The sequence below is a fragment of the Mus musculus genome, chromosome 10, assembly GCF_000001635.26.
Source record: "Mus musculus strain C57BL/6J chromosome 10, GRCm38.p6 C57BL/6J".
Classification (NCBI taxonomy): domain Eukaryota; kingdom Metazoa; phylum Chordata; class Mammalia; order Rodentia; family Muridae; genus Mus; species Mus musculus.
In genome coordinates, this window is record NC_000076.6 from 96,126,202 (window position 1) to 96,141,779 (window position 15,578).

A 15,578-nucleotide genomic window follows, 5' to 3' on the forward strand; every position below is an offset into this window, starting at 1 on the left:
TCCCCATTCATTAGCGACCAGAGCAGGGTCCCAGCTCGGGGACTTTGAAAGTGCAGCTCCTTATTTGGTCCAAGGTCGAGCAATTTCAGCAGTCAGCTGTGGTGTTGCCGATTCAGGTGCCCCAGCAGTGCTTTGATGTTTGTGCATGCTGAGTCTACCTCTCTTGAGTGTATGAGGCTCAGGGCTTGTCATCTGTTTCAGGGATATGGAGTAACTATAGACAAAAGAGTTTCAGCTTTATCTCGTGTCACAAGGGAAAGGAATTATCTTATAACTGTTGGATGACCCAACATTACCTCTCCTCTTGGGAGTTGCTCCAAAGGCCACTTCTTCACTGAAACAAACAGCAGCCCATCCACTGCACTCCTCTGGCGGTGATAAACCTTGAAAATAAAGAAGGGAAGTTTTGATTTTTGAAATTTTTTTCTCAAAAGCAAAAGTTAATTTATTATTTTTAATTATTTACTTATTTACTTACGCTTGTTATTACTTTTGCTTTTGTAAGAGAAGGTGTCATTATGGACCCTAAGTAGGCCTTGAACTTCTGATCCTCCTGTCTTGACTCCTCAAGGACTGGAATTATAGATAACACCATGCTTGGCTCAAAAGGAAAATTGACTCCTGCTTTGAAATTGGACATGATTGTTGCTTGTGTAATTGTGTTTGTGTGTTGTGAGGAGTGATATGGTATAATGGGGACAATATTATGGGTGCAGTGGGGAAAGTGTGATGGGTGCAGTGGGGGACAGTGTGATGGGTGCAGTGGGGACAGTGTGATGGGTGCAGTGGGGGGACAATGTGATGGGTGCAGTGGGGACAGTGTGATGGGTGCAGTGGGGACAGTGTGATGGGTGCAGTGGGGACAGTGTGATGGGTGCAGTGTGGACAATGTGATGGGTGCAGTGGGGACAGTGTGATGGGTGCAGTGGGGACAGTGTGATGGGTGCAGTGGGGACAGTGTGATGGGTGCAGTGGGGACATTGTGATGGGTGCAGTGGGGACAGTGTGATGGGTACAGTGGGGACAATGTGATGAGTGCAGTGGGGACAGTGTGATGAGGTTCAATGAGGACGGTATGATGGAGTGTGGTGGTTGTGAGGAGGCTGTGACACAGTGGCACTATCAGTCAAAGCACATTCATGTTCATAGATCCTCTGAGGTGCACTTTGGCCCAGATGACAAAGGCATAAAAGAACCCACAGGATACCACGCAGAGTCAAGCCAGAGCCAGCGAGCAACAGTGCTCTGCTCCATAAGTTTTGTCAACTGTCTACCATACAGTGCCTGAATTTTCTTGCCTGCAAAAGAAAGTAAAATGAGGATTTCCTTCAGAGCTTCATTGTAATAGTTAAATGCATTAAGGACTATAGCACATAAATTTATTTATGGAATATAATTTCATTATATTTAATGCATTCAATGGAAAGCTATATTCCATAATATAAAGTAAAACTAAATTGCATATATATTATACACATACATAAATGAGTTTGAAATGATTGTGGGTCTTTTATTAAATGATATTTTTCATAAACATCTGGAATTTTATTTACGAAATTACAACCATGAACCTTGTTCCATTTAGAGGCCCTCTTGGTTCTCCACACCCATCAGCATGTCACCATTTCATTTGTTTTAATGTTTCTATCTAAGTGGTGAAAATGCTGAAGCACAGACAAGAAATATCCATAACGTGACCATCATTATTAATATGAAATTATACATTTAAATCATTTTCTGATTAAAAATAAACTTGCTTGCCAATGCAGCTCTGCAGGTCTACCTAGTATAGGGCTGGCCTGTTTTCCTGATAGTGGTTGACTCTACTCATTTTCCCAGGTCCTCTACATCTGCCTCCTCCCTGCTTCTGTCTTATCAAAGGTCCAAGAGGGGCTCAAAGAGCACCTCATCTTCCTTCGCCAGAGCTACCTTGGTTCATACAATGGGCACTTTGAAGCCACCTCTGCCTCCACTTTAGCCACCTCTGAACATCTTTCCAGGACTACTTTGGTCCATAAGTCCATCTCTTTCTCCCTGACAGCTCCCAGGGATGCTTTGGCCACTCTCACTACCTGGAGGTGGGACAGGCGGTAGGAAGAAGCTCTTGAGCTCAGGGGCAAACACTGGTTGCATTCTGTGCTCCAGGTGAAGTTTTGGTTTCTATAGCCTGGATTGGGATATTGCTGGTCTCCAACCAGGACCTGCACAGAGTGGTGGTGGCATCTCTTTGCTGCTACTCATTGGAGGCCTTGGGAGGGGAAGAGCAAAAGAAACTTTACGTTTGCTTCCTTGAAACATCTTTCCCATCAAGGCACTCAGTGCCAGGCAGGCTTGGCAGTTGGTGGATCTTCCCAGGACATGGTGGAGGCTTTCTTGTCTCCTTATCCAGGTGGTTATGAAACATGGGTTGCCAAGTTCTTCTGTTCATCTTGACAACCGCACAGTCTGCCCTATCATCCAGTAGCATTGTCATTTAATCCTTGCACACATGTTTGACGGTTGTCAGAGTCTTCATTTGGATACATCTACAAGAACACCTAGAATATGATCTGGTCCTTCACCCAACAGTCCTATTGAAGCCACTTTAGATTTCTAGCGCTCATTCCACTGTGTTCTCCTCCTGGCCAACGGTAGTGATGCTTCCATGACACAATCTCTCTCCTTCCCTGCCCTAGTTATCAGCACTACTCGTGCTCCAAATTCTTTCTCAATCTGGAAAAATCCTCCAGACTCCTGCCCATAAAGACCCATGCTGCTGGGGTTGTCTTGTCTTGTCTGCTGTGTTCAGCCGCTGTTCTGTTCACCGTATTGACTTGAAGCCAGGCCTTATGGTCCAATCTGAGGAGGGTGAATTAGTGAGAGGCTGCTACTCTACAATCCACAGCTCCTGGGTTGCTCGTGGGTGTTCTGCTGAGAGTATCTGCTCTGATCATAATTTGCCGGCTGCCATCGGCTGTGAAGAGAAGTAGATGGCAGGAGGATAGGATGGAGGCGCTGTGTGTGAGTGGCTGCATGGGGTAGCTCTCAGGTACCTGGGGATAACTGTAGTCACTCTGCTCATATCTCAGGCTGTGCTGTGCTAGCTCTCCCCGTGCATATCTCTCTCAGTGCAAAGTTGGAGTTGACTAGTCTCAGTGGCCTTGTTATCATCCTGTGGTCTTGCATGTATAGTGGCTGTTGTCTGCTGTCCATAGGCTAGGTATGCAGGCTGGGTGGTGTACGAAACACAGCTGCCTAGAAGCCTGGGTTGTGGTGACTGGAACAGCTGTGGTGTCATAAACACCAGTATCAAACTTGGGCAGGCTGGCTGTATGCCTGTGTTCTGTTGAACAGTATCAGCTGTGGGGGGCTGTCCATAGTCTGCACATAGGTGACAGTGGTCTGACCCTGAGTACAGCTGACATCAGTAGCTTGTCCATAGGTTCCATATATTTTTGCCCATCTGTCTGGATGACATGGGTTGGATTGGATGAGTGCTTTTAGTATTATAGCCATACTGGGTGACAGGTTGGCTGTAGATACTGTAACCTGTGGACTCCATTTCTCTCCTAAGCGTATTAAAAATCAGCTACTTAAGGAAATCCTAAGAAATATATTTTTAGAATAAAGAGATGATTTTTCTTTAATATATATTGTATAAAGTTAAAATAAAGAATATATATTTATATACCTTATGAACATATAAAAACATAAATAATATAGTTGTATAATGTATTATATACTATATATTATTATATAGTTATATTGTTTATATTTATGTATGTAATATATTATGTATAATTATATATTATGTAATTATAGATATTATAACTATACATTACAATGGATAATATAAAGATATATAAAGAATACAGTGTATTTACGTTTCTTTAAGATACATGTATAAGATTATCTTTAAACACATATAAATATATTATATATAAAGATATAAATCTTATACATGTATAATAAAGATATATATTACATATAAAGACATATAAAATAAAAAATAAGGGGCTGGAGAGATGGCTCAGTGGTTAAGAGCACTGACTACTCTTCCAGAGGTCCTGAGTTCAATTCCCAGCATCACATGGTGGCTCACAACCATCTGTAGTGGGATCTGATGCCCTCTTCTGGTGTGTCTGAAGACAGATACAATGCACTCACATACAAAAAATAAATAAAACTTAAAAAAACATATCGTATATAATAAATATCTATATTATACATATATATGCATATTTATTATTATAGATTATAGTTTCTAGACCTAGCCAGGACTCCAGTGCTCTAAATGCTCTCAGGAGATCTGTGCTTTTTATATTTTAATGGAAGCAGCAATGAGGATATTTACTGAGGTTGGGGATATTTAAGGAGTGAGGCAGGGAAGGGGGCAGGTGTGGGAGATGCCTGGGGCCCCTCTGGTTGCAGGGCTGCCTATAGCCTGGTGGGGAAAGTGCAGCAGGTTGCTGTCAGTCCAAGGAGGTAGTTATGAGACTGTGGCTTAAGCATAGTGGTGGGGATCAGAAGTGGAGGAGGCTTATGAAACATTTTGGGGACCCCCCCCCCCCGAATAGCTGGAGGTGTTAAAGCTTAGAGCTAAGATCACCGTGGTTTTGCGTTTGTGTTATCCTGGCTAGGACCACTCAGGTGTCACGGCAAATCTAGACTTTCAGAGTTTGCGGTGATGGATACGATTGAGTTTTTGTCTTCATCAAGTCTAAATCTGTTCATTAGTTCTAAGATTTTGCTTGATTTGAAAGGACTGGATTTGGGGCCTCAGAAGATGAAGACATGTAAAATAAATTAAAGACATCAGAGTAGTAACTGTTTTGTTCTGTTTTCTGTTTGTTTGCTTTTCAAGACAGGGTTTGTCTAGGTAGCCCTGGCTGTCCTGGAACTCTATATGTAGACCAGGCTGGTCTCAAACTCAGAGATCCATCTGCCTCTGCCTCCTGAGTACTGGGATTAAAGGTGTGTGCTACTAACACATGGCACTATTAACCTTGACTATGAAATACACTTTAATACTGAAAACACTGAGGTGTAAACTGTTCATAGCTGCACTTTTAGCCTTGAGAAGATAACCTTATAAAAACCACAGAACCTCAACATTGAGGTGTGTAGGTAAATAGACCACAGAAGTTGCTTCCTGTCTAGTTCCTCAATCGCTCTTTGATGTTAAGGTGAACTTAAAGGTTTTGTTACTTGGAGGTCAAGGTGAGGCTGTGCTGTCCTGTAGTGTAGTCATGACCGTAACAGTGATGGGCGCAGACTGATGACCATTGAAGTTACTGCATCCGAAGCTTCGAGTGCCCGAGCTCTAGTTCCCTCTGTAACAGGTTCTTAACCCCATTTTACAGACAAGGAAACCAGGACTCAGGATTTTGTTGTTCCCTATTTTTATTTTCCCCAGGCAGGGTCTTGTGAGTCCATACTGGAGTCTAACTAACTATCTAGCAGAGAATATCCTTGAACAAGAGGGTAGCCTCTTGCTTCCATACCCTGGATGCTGGAACAAAGGGCCAGCATCACCACACAGCTTCCCAGCTCAGAAGGTTTAAATATCCCAAGGCTACAAAGCTACAAGATGATGGAAACATGATTTGAAATACATGATTTGAAATTTGACTGCTGCAAAGCTCACATGTCAAAGGCAGGGGAAGGTGAAATGGTTAAGGCTTAAATCAAGGTAAAACCATGGGCAAAATGTCGAGAGTCCTAGCACGGGACTGCGGTTCAGCATAAGGCTGTGAAGTTCCTTTCTTAGCTCAGTCATAACAACCAGACATGGCAGGCAGAGAGCACTTTGTGTGCACTGCCTTTTGATTCTAACGGCAGCCTAGAGGAGCTACTACAGTGCCCGTTACACAGACAAGGCAACTGAGGCTGTAAAGACAGTTTGGTAAGTTTCAACTAGCGTCTGTTTGGCTCCAAGCGGTGCTCACGAATGTAAATTATCTTTTGACCGACCGACGTGACTTCTGTTTTTCCTGACGAACCACGGTGTCTTTTCAAAAACCGGGTTTCTCTTTCTGTCCCTGTTCCCAAGTCTTTTAGGTTGCCTGTGACCACTTTTGTAGCCCCAGCTTCATTATCCAGGTTCACACCGGAGGATCCACATGGTGGCACTGTAACCTCACACAGTTAAAACATGAGGAAAAAGGAGGAAAAAAAAAAAAACCCACTTGTTTCCACTGCACTAGGCAGGCCAGACTCAAGTCTGACAGACAGTCATGGACAGGCAGACTGGCCTTAATTAGACCGGCTTTAGCATTCTACCCTTTCTGGTTACAGACACACAGAACGCATTCTCCTCCAGCTACACCCAGGAGTGAAGATTCCAGAGACCCCATGCCCAATGGCAGGGTGTTGATCCTAACTAATATCACAACATCTAAGAGCACACCACCAAGACCTCTCCAAAGCCAGGAAATGCATGACTATCCCTTTCAAAATATTTTTTATCTGACTCTCATAAGCCCCTATCTCTTTAGACTTTCTGAAGTGGTGGGCTTTCTGAGAGAACAAAAGGAGGGAAAGACAGACAAATTAGGGAGAAAGGAAAAGGATCAACTCTCTGCATACATGACATTAAGTGCAGTACCCAATATCCCCAGACACACTTCCTTATGCATGGGAAGGCTTACCCAGTTTCTGTCTTGCAGGCTGTAAGATATATTAAAGGTATAAATTCATGATGTATCTTTAGGTGTTTGGTGATGCAAGCTGTTTCTTCAGTACTTTGCTTTCTTTGCTTCCAACTAAGAAAAAAAAAAAGACCAAGATCCTTCCATGTCACAGGAGGGAGGAAGACTTTCCAAGAGGGCAGATCTATAGACAAAGAGAAATCTTGCCAGTCTAGGAATGTAAAAAAAATATGCATAAGGTTGATGGAACAAAAATATTTTTACCCAGATGTAGCTGTCTCTTGTGAGACTATGCCGGGGCCTAGCAAACACAGAAGTGGATGCTCACAGTCAGCTAATGGATGGATCACAGGGCTCCCAATGGAGGAGCTAGAGAAAGTAGCCAAGGAGCTAAAGGGGTCTGCAACCCTATAGGAGGAACAACATTATCAACTAACCAGTACCCCGGAGCTCTTGACTCTAGCTGCATATGTATCAAAAGATGGCCTAGTCGGCCATCACTGGAAAGAGAGGCCCATTGGACAGGCAAACTTTATATGCCCCAGTACAGGGGAACGCCAGGGCCAAAAAGGGGGAGTGGGTGGGTAGGGGGTGGGTGGGTATGGGGGACTTTTGGTATAGCATTGGAAATGTAAATGAGCTAAATACCTAATAAAAAATGGGAAAAATAAATAAATAAATAAATAAACAAATTAATAAATAAAAATATTTTTATTTGTATATTTTTAAGTCTTTTTGAAGTAGATAGCAACCAGAGAGAATCATGCTTTTCAAGATAAGTGGCAAGATTCACACTCATGACTGCTTGTCTTAGGAAGAGTCTTCAGGGCCAGTTTCATTTTAAAGATTTGGGGAATCACTCTACCCAGATGCCTGAGTTGTCTGCACATAGGCTGGCATGAGGAGCCTTCATGCTTTTGTTTGAAATCCAGTCAGCTAGTTTCTGGCTTTATGACTTCGGCCCTGCAGCTATCTCTAACTCACCCATGTGCCACATGCATCCCAGGATAACTTAATGTGGCCCAGCACAAAATTATGCATTTACTTAAAACATGAGAATTTTCTCAAAAATAACATAGTTATGTAGTTCTCAAGGATGAACTTTCTAGATGAGAAAGTCATGTTGCAATGTCAAGAGTTTGGACCCATCTCACAAAGCCTGTTCCTCAACCCAAGTTCTTTCATCTGAAAAATGGGCATGAATACAGTAGCTCCTGTTTTACAGGTTGTTGGAAGATTGTGTAGAAATCTAGCATATGGCAGGCCCTTAATAAACACTTAATAAATGTGCCCCGTTATAATAATAAGAGTCCTGATCATGTTCGATACTGCTCAAAGAACAATGAAGAGACAGAAGAGAGAGCTGATCTGGCTTGGAGCTTCCCCAAAATAAGGCTCAGGTCTTTTCAGGGCTCTAGCTCTATGCTTGGACCCCCTTAGAGATGAAGGTGACTTCCTTTATATTTATATAGCATACTTGGTGGCCAACAGGCCATCTATAGACAGTATGAATGAGGCATTAGTAGGACACTGAGGTCACAGACTCTCTAGTCTTGATGGGCTCCTGAAAAGATGTTTCATCAAATGGTGGCATTTCTTGACAACAATTTTGACCCCTTGGTTTCCTGTTTCTTCCTGTTTGGAGTAATACTCAGGTTTAAAATGAAGTAACCTATTGCTGTCTTCCCAGCCTTCTCTCACAGAGCTGAGAATGGTTACGGAAATCCCTGTGCTGTCTAGACAGCAGACTGGGTCACATCGGGACCTTTTTGAAAGGCAGCTCTCAGTTCCCCACCCCTGCCACCTGCTGAGTCTGGGATGCTGAGGAAGTAGCTGCTAGTGGTTTGTGCTCAACACAGCTTGGGATGATGATTCTTAAACCTGACACTTCTTCCGCTAACCCCAAAACAGAGCCTCATGGGACCATGGGAAAACTCTGAGCATGCTTCCAGGAACCCAACCAGGCTGATCCGGATGCTTTTCTGTTTTTTATTTTTATTTTATGGTCTTATCTGTATTTTTAATGTTATCTCCTATTTTGTCTGTAGAGAAGCCAATGTTGGAGTCCTTCAAGTATTTGCCTCTGACTGTGCAAATATTTGACTGTGGCTGTTTCTTGTCGATGCAAATTACAGGGAGAAGCATTAACTGAGATCCCCTCAAAAACCACCACCACCACCAAAACAACAAACAAACAAACAACAACAAATCAACAACAACAACAAAAACCCCCAAATAACACATAGCATTTCATTTCCTAATGATTATCACCTTTTGGGGTGTGTGTGTGTGTACAGGAGCACATATGGAAAAAATGGGGTCTGTCTTCATGAGGATGTGACAATAGTCAGTGATGTTTGGAACAGTGTAGCCATAATAACATTAGTTACATGGCCAGCATCCCTAAATAAAACACCGCAAGTAATTTACATACTGCCACATATATTTTCTTCATTCTTTCTTTTGCTGTGTTCTTTCTTTTAAATAGGGAAACTGAGGTTTAAAAGTTTACACCTTCATCGTTGGCCACGTGAATTTGGGAAAGCATCCTAGAACTCAAACAACTCTTTCTCTTGAGTTACAATAGGTTTGGTGCAAGTGGCTGGCTTCTGTCTGGCAGGCACTACACCAGGTGTGTTCTGTGACTCATTCAATCCACCAAATAACTCTAAAAGATGGGAATTTGAATTGATTGATGTTATGGTACATAGAAGGATGTTTTGGTGCGTGCACATATATACCGTGGGATGCCTGAATCAGCACTTAACATACATGTTGTATCACATATTTATATTTTTGTGTGATGTAAACACTTAAAAGTACATTCTTGACAGTTTTCAAGCTTATAATATTTTGTTGTTAACTGTAACCACCATGATGATCAATAGCTCTTGTCAAATGACTCTTCTTGTCAAAGTAGACTGGGTCTTCTGATCACCATCTCCCCGATCCTACCACCCTGTCCCCTGGAAAATACCACTCTCTGTCAGATTCGGTGAGTGTTACATTTTTACCCTCACGTATGTACTTTGTCTTTGGTCCTGGCTTGTTTCATTTAACATGACATCCTCCAGGTCCTCCAGTTCATTTTCAATGACAGGTTCCATTTGTTGTTAAGGTTGAATATGATTCCATTGTGTACATTCCTATATTGATTTCTTTGTCTATTCATTAGTTCATGGATACTCAGATTAGTTTCATCTCTTGGCCATCATGAATGATACTACGATGAAATGGAAATGTGGACAAACTTTAACATGCTGGCCTCATTTCCTTTGCATTTGCAGCCTGTCGAGGAATGACTGGGTCATCTGGTAGCTCTATATATAATTTCTTAAGGACCCTTCTTATTGTTATCTGGAATGTCTATAGTAATTTACACCCTCACTTACAGCCTACAGGGCTCTCTTTTCTTTTCATCCCTAACAACGCTACCTTCTGTCATTTCAGTAATAGCCTTCTAACAAGCGCAGGCACTGCCATTGATTGCTGGTACCCAGGACAGTTCATCCTCCTAAGGCCACTTTGGAGAATTGTCTATTTAATTCCGATTTTAAATCACATTCTTGCTTTCTCTTATTATTGCATTATCTGGCTTCCTTTTCTAATTTGGGTGTTAACTCTTTATATCCTGAGATGGAAACACTACATTTCCTTAGTTCATTGCATCCTGAGATAGTTTGGAAGCAGGCTAGATAGCATCAAGAAAGAGGCCAGTGCGGGGGTGACATTCAGCTGGTGGTTTGAGGAGACATACCTTCCACCTTAAACCATGGCCAAGTTCATCCATAACTTCTCGGAGAAGGCACTGTCGATGGTGGCCGCTGCCGTGACTTACTTGAAGCCTCAATTGGTCACATTTTGGCACTACGCCAAGGTTGAGCTGGTTCCCCCAACCCCTGGTGAAATCCCTACAGCTATTCAGAATGTGAAAAAAATCATTCAAAGTGCTAAAACTGGTAGCTTCAAACACCTTACAGTGAAGGAAGCTGTGCTGAATGGTTTGGTGGCCACTGAGGTGTTGATGTGGTTTTATATCGGAGAGATCATGGGCAAACGTGGCATTGTTGGCTATGATGTTTGAAGATCAATCTTTAACTTCTGATTTGAGTTCTTATTTGAATGTTTTTGGACCATGTGTAACGGGACCGCTATCTGAATAAAATACTAGGTGTTGAAAACACTGCTGTGTTTTCTCTATCAAAAACAAAAACAAAAAACAAAACAAACAAACAAAAAATAATAAAAAAAGAAAGAGGCCAATGAAATGTTCCCAAAGGGACACAGTGGCAGAACTGTGTGACAGAAAGGTGTCATGTGTCCACTTAACTAGTAAAATACAAACCTGGTTAGAACCACCTGGGCCAAGGGCTGGCTGCTAACTGTCTTCAGCTTCATTGTCATGACCTTTCTAGCTCATAGGATCAGCTGTTCCCATCCTGTATCCAATGTTACGACACATCTGAAAACCCTACACAACAAGGAGGAAAAGGGGCAAGACATCACCTACAGCAAAACGTGGGACCCATTCCAGAAATTCCCTGCCTTTCCTCTTCTAATTAGCCTGACCATATATGGACTTCCAGTGGGTGTGGCCTACTCTGCGGATGACTCCACTCAGTCTGAGTATGTACTTGTGCTTTGAAATGAAATTTCTCTTGACATCTCACTTTGCATGTCTCCAAATTCTTGCCTGATGATGGTAAGAATGTGGGAACATTACTTAGAGGTCTTTTCTCCATCTCCGACACCCTCCAAGGCTTTCTGGCCCCTATCACTGGCAGCATTTTCAAATGTATGATATGCACACATATTCTCCCTCTCTATAGGTTCTCTGTTCTATAGGTTGCATTTATTGCTTGTTTTCTTGGCTGTTGAGAGCCCTTTAATTGTTGGATGTATATTTGTGTATTATTCCTTTTGTTCTCCGAGTTGGGGCAATATTCCCAAATTACTACCCAAACCAGCATCATGGAGTCCTTCCTCATTATGTTCTTCTGGTATTTGAAGGGTTTCATCTCTCAGGTATGAGCTTTTCAGCCATTTTAGGTTGGGTTTTAGATATACTGTGAGATGAGAGTCTACATCAGGAGGCCCCTGTTCTTTGCTCACAGGGAACACAAGAAAGATCAAACAGGACTCAGACACAAGACTATTTGGGGAGAAGTCTCTACCCTTTTTATCTATCATACCAGTTCCTATTGGTGGTTTATTTTTACCAATATCATATCTCATTTCAGAAAAAAATAACCTGCTGTATAAGTCTAGAAAAAGCTTCACATAACTACAGCAGTAAGGGCAGGCTTTTCTTGGAAAAGGTTCCAAGAATCTATACTCTAGCCCAGTGGTCCTCAACCTTCCTAATGTAGTGACCCTTTAATCCAGTTCCTCATATTGTGGCGACCCCCAGCCATAGAATTATTGTGGTGCAACTTTATAACTGTCATTTTGCTACTGTTATGTATCATAATGTAAATATCTTTTTTGCCCTCCCCCAAAGGGGTCATGATCCACAGGTTGAGAACCACTGCTCAAAGTGATTATTTTAGTTCAATTCAAGTTAGTTCTGTCTTTCTTCTCCTACAAAGCATCAAGGTTCAGTTCCAGCTTGTCATCTCCCCAACTACCCATTAGGAAAGTAGTTTGAATGAGAAGAATAGAAAGATACTGATAACTGCATTGACAGTATTTGAATGGTGCAGAGATATACCTGGTGAGAACGTTAGCGTTCTTTTAGAGTCAGACATAGACATTTCAGGGCTTTCCAACATTGAGCATTGACCAGGAGGAGAGGATAAATTTCCCTCTCCTTTGTTCCTTTGTTTTCTGTGCTATTTGGTCCATTTTCCTCCTGTGCCTGCACTAGCCCTAGGTCTTCAAGAGGCTGAGCATTCCATGTGTGGCTGACTGTCTTGGCAAGCAGTGTATCATCTACCCTCTAATTGGGTTTGCTGGTCTCCAGCCTCAGCCAAATGCAGGCTAGGGCTTTAATGAGCAGCCATCCAACCCTCACTGTTATCTGTGGTGCCAGGAAGACTATTCCTTATTCGTGAGGAGTTATTTGTACGTAAAATAAAGTTATCGCCACAGTGCGATTCAGAAACTAAAGTTTTGAGTTGGGGTTTCGCTGGTTAATTCACTGGAGGGGCTTTAGGAATAACTTCATTGAAATATAATTCACACAGCATATCATTTACATACCGTACAGTTCACCCACTTAAAGTGTATAATTCAATGGTTTTTAGTTGCAACCAGCATGGTAATCAATGTTAGAATACTTTTTAATTATTCCTAGAACAAACCCTGTACTTTGAAGTCTGACCACCTCTGCCTCAAGCTCCCACCTCTAAGCAGTTGCCCCTTTGACTTCCAACTCTGTAGATTTGAATGCCTTTAAAAAAAAAAGAAATTGAATATTTTATTTATTTATGTTTCAAATGTTATCCCGTTACCCTGTTTCCCCTCTGTGAACCCCCTATCCCATCCTCCCTTACCCTGCTTCTTTGAGGGTGCTCCCCCACCCACCTACCCACTCCTGCCTCACCACCCTAGCATTCCTCTACACTGGTGCATCAAGCCTTCACAGGACCAAGGGCTGCCCCTCCCATTGAAGCCAGATAAGGCCCCTTCAGCTCCTTCAGTCCTTCCCCTAACTCCTCTACTGGGGTCCCTGTGCTCAGTTCGATGGTTGGCTGCGAGCATCCGCATCTGTATTGGTCAGGATCTGGCAGAGCCTCTCAAGAGACAGCTGTATCAGGGTCCTGCCAGCTTTGAGTGTCTTGAACATTTCAAATGTGTGACTAAGTCCCTGGGCAGGCAGTGTGCTATGGAGCCTGAACAAGGGACAGAGCCAGTCTCAATGTCCCATGTTTTACCATTTTACCGTATTACCTATGCAACCTCTGAGAGTGAAAGCTCATCTATAGGCCCTTTCCTTGCCAAATGAAGATTTTTTTTTCTATTTCTCTTCATTAAAAGCTTCTTAAACCTCTGCAATCATTTCAGCTAAGTTTTACAGCTAAGCTGAAAAAAATAGGGCAAAGACCCTGTGTGCTTTCCCACATGTGTTCCAATTGTGAGAATTCATTCTTTCCTTCCCTTTCTCTCTCCCTCCCTCCATCTCTTGGCCCATCTTCCTCTGTCTCTCTCCCGCTGCCTGTATTTCTTCCCACCATTTAAAAATAACTTGCAGATGTGTCTTTATGTGTGGTGTATTTCTTCAAAACACGTTTGTTGTCAATAACCCCAGAGTAGTGCTTGAAAGTGGGCTGTGGGTACCAAGGAGATCCTAACCGACAGACCACACTCAAAGCTGCCCATTGCCCCAGGAGTGATTGGAGTCTTTGGTCCTGTTTACTCTGCAGTCTCTCAGGAGCTCTTGGCTTTTCTGATCGTGGCATTACCTGATGAGACAGCCCTTAGTGTGGCAGTCTAGGAGGTGTCCTTGCCACTGGATTAGTGCATTTTGGGACTGTTTTCTTCAGAGTTTTTCTGTACATGGCATTATGTCCCATTCCTAGTGATAGATTTCATCCTGTATCTATGCTAGGAGGTTCTACACACACACACACACACACACACACACACACACACACACACACACAAGAAAAAAATCGCCATTTTTCCTCCTTTCTGCAAGGGAGTGTCTAGTGATGAACTACCACCTAAACATTTTATTTTTCATTAAAACTCACTCACTAGTTTTAGAGTCCTTTGATGATGGGTAGTAATCAATTATGGGAAAGATTGCCACATGATGTTATTCTAATTTCTCTTCTGCTCTTCTGTCGAATAGAACTGTCCCATCTTGACTATGCCTTAGCATTCTAATATACCATTATGTTTGCTCAAATGATTCCAGATTTGGCCAGTGGCATCTTCGTCAGCCTGCTCCTGCGTTATTTTGGCATGTGCCTCCTCCTAGCGTCAAAGCTTCCTTACTTCCAGGTGCAGAAAAGCTCATTCTGCATTCATGATTCTCCAGCTCTGGGGACCAGACGCTTCTCCAAGGATCTTGGATTCCATTTAGTGAAGAAGGAGAATGGAAAGCAATGTGTGGGTACCAGGGCTGCTTGCTGCTCCAAGGACTCACTACTTCTAGAATTGACAGCTAGGAGATGCACACATTCAGTCTGCGTGTCATTTTCTATTCTCTTCTATCCGCCCATAGAAGAAAGCATGTGGTCTGTAATTATAGTCCATGCCTTTAGGTTCATACAGGCCTTTCCCCTTCACATGCTTGGATGGTTAGAAACCTGGCTCCTCCTATTTGTATATTGCTAGATATGGAAATTAATATAATTAGTCATGCTTATTGTGTTTCTTTCCCTTTCTTCTTTCCCAGAAGCTATGGTCTTTGAGCATTGCCACCTAGAATGGTACATCCCACTCTGTCCCCTCCTAGTTACTCTCTGATGTTCTAGGTGGTATCTTTCTGGAAACGAGGCTAGCCCAGGTTGCATCTCACCCCTAGTTCCTCTCACCTCCCCTCTGTAGTTCTCTGCCATCAGTCAGGTTTTGCACCCAGCTGAGGCTTGCTGTGGAAGTCTGAGAGACCCCTGAGACTTGATAGCTGCCTTTTCCACTTAGCGGTAATTGGACGCTTGGGTGTATCCTGCTCTCTGTTTCTGCTAAAAGGGTGGGTTTCAATGGGCTTCATTTGCTCTTGTTTCTTGCTACAAAATCCAAAATCTAGGTGAAGGCCTTTGTGCTTCATTCCAGGGGAGAAAGCAAAGGGGGCAGAGTGGAGGTGGGATGGGCGGCAAGAGCACAACAGACAGAGAGCAGATGCATGCGCAGTGTGAGTGCAGGACGGACGTGTGTTATATAGGAAACCTACTCCCAAGTTAACAGTATTGATCTAGGCATGAAAGCAGCATACAGTCAGCTCTTAATCACTTCCCAACCCCTGCTTTGGAAGTGAAGATTTCAAAACATAAAATTGGTGCA

General features: G+C 42.8%; 2 pseudogenes; one reads left to right on the forward strand and one right to left on the reverse strand.

The window, feature by feature from the left end:
• Window positions 1–1,935: 1,935 nt before the first annotated feature.
• Window positions 1,936–3,541, reverse strand: Gm48425 (annotated as a pseudogene).
• Window positions 10,349–10,836, forward strand: Gm5426 (predicted pseudogene 5426; annotated as a pseudogene).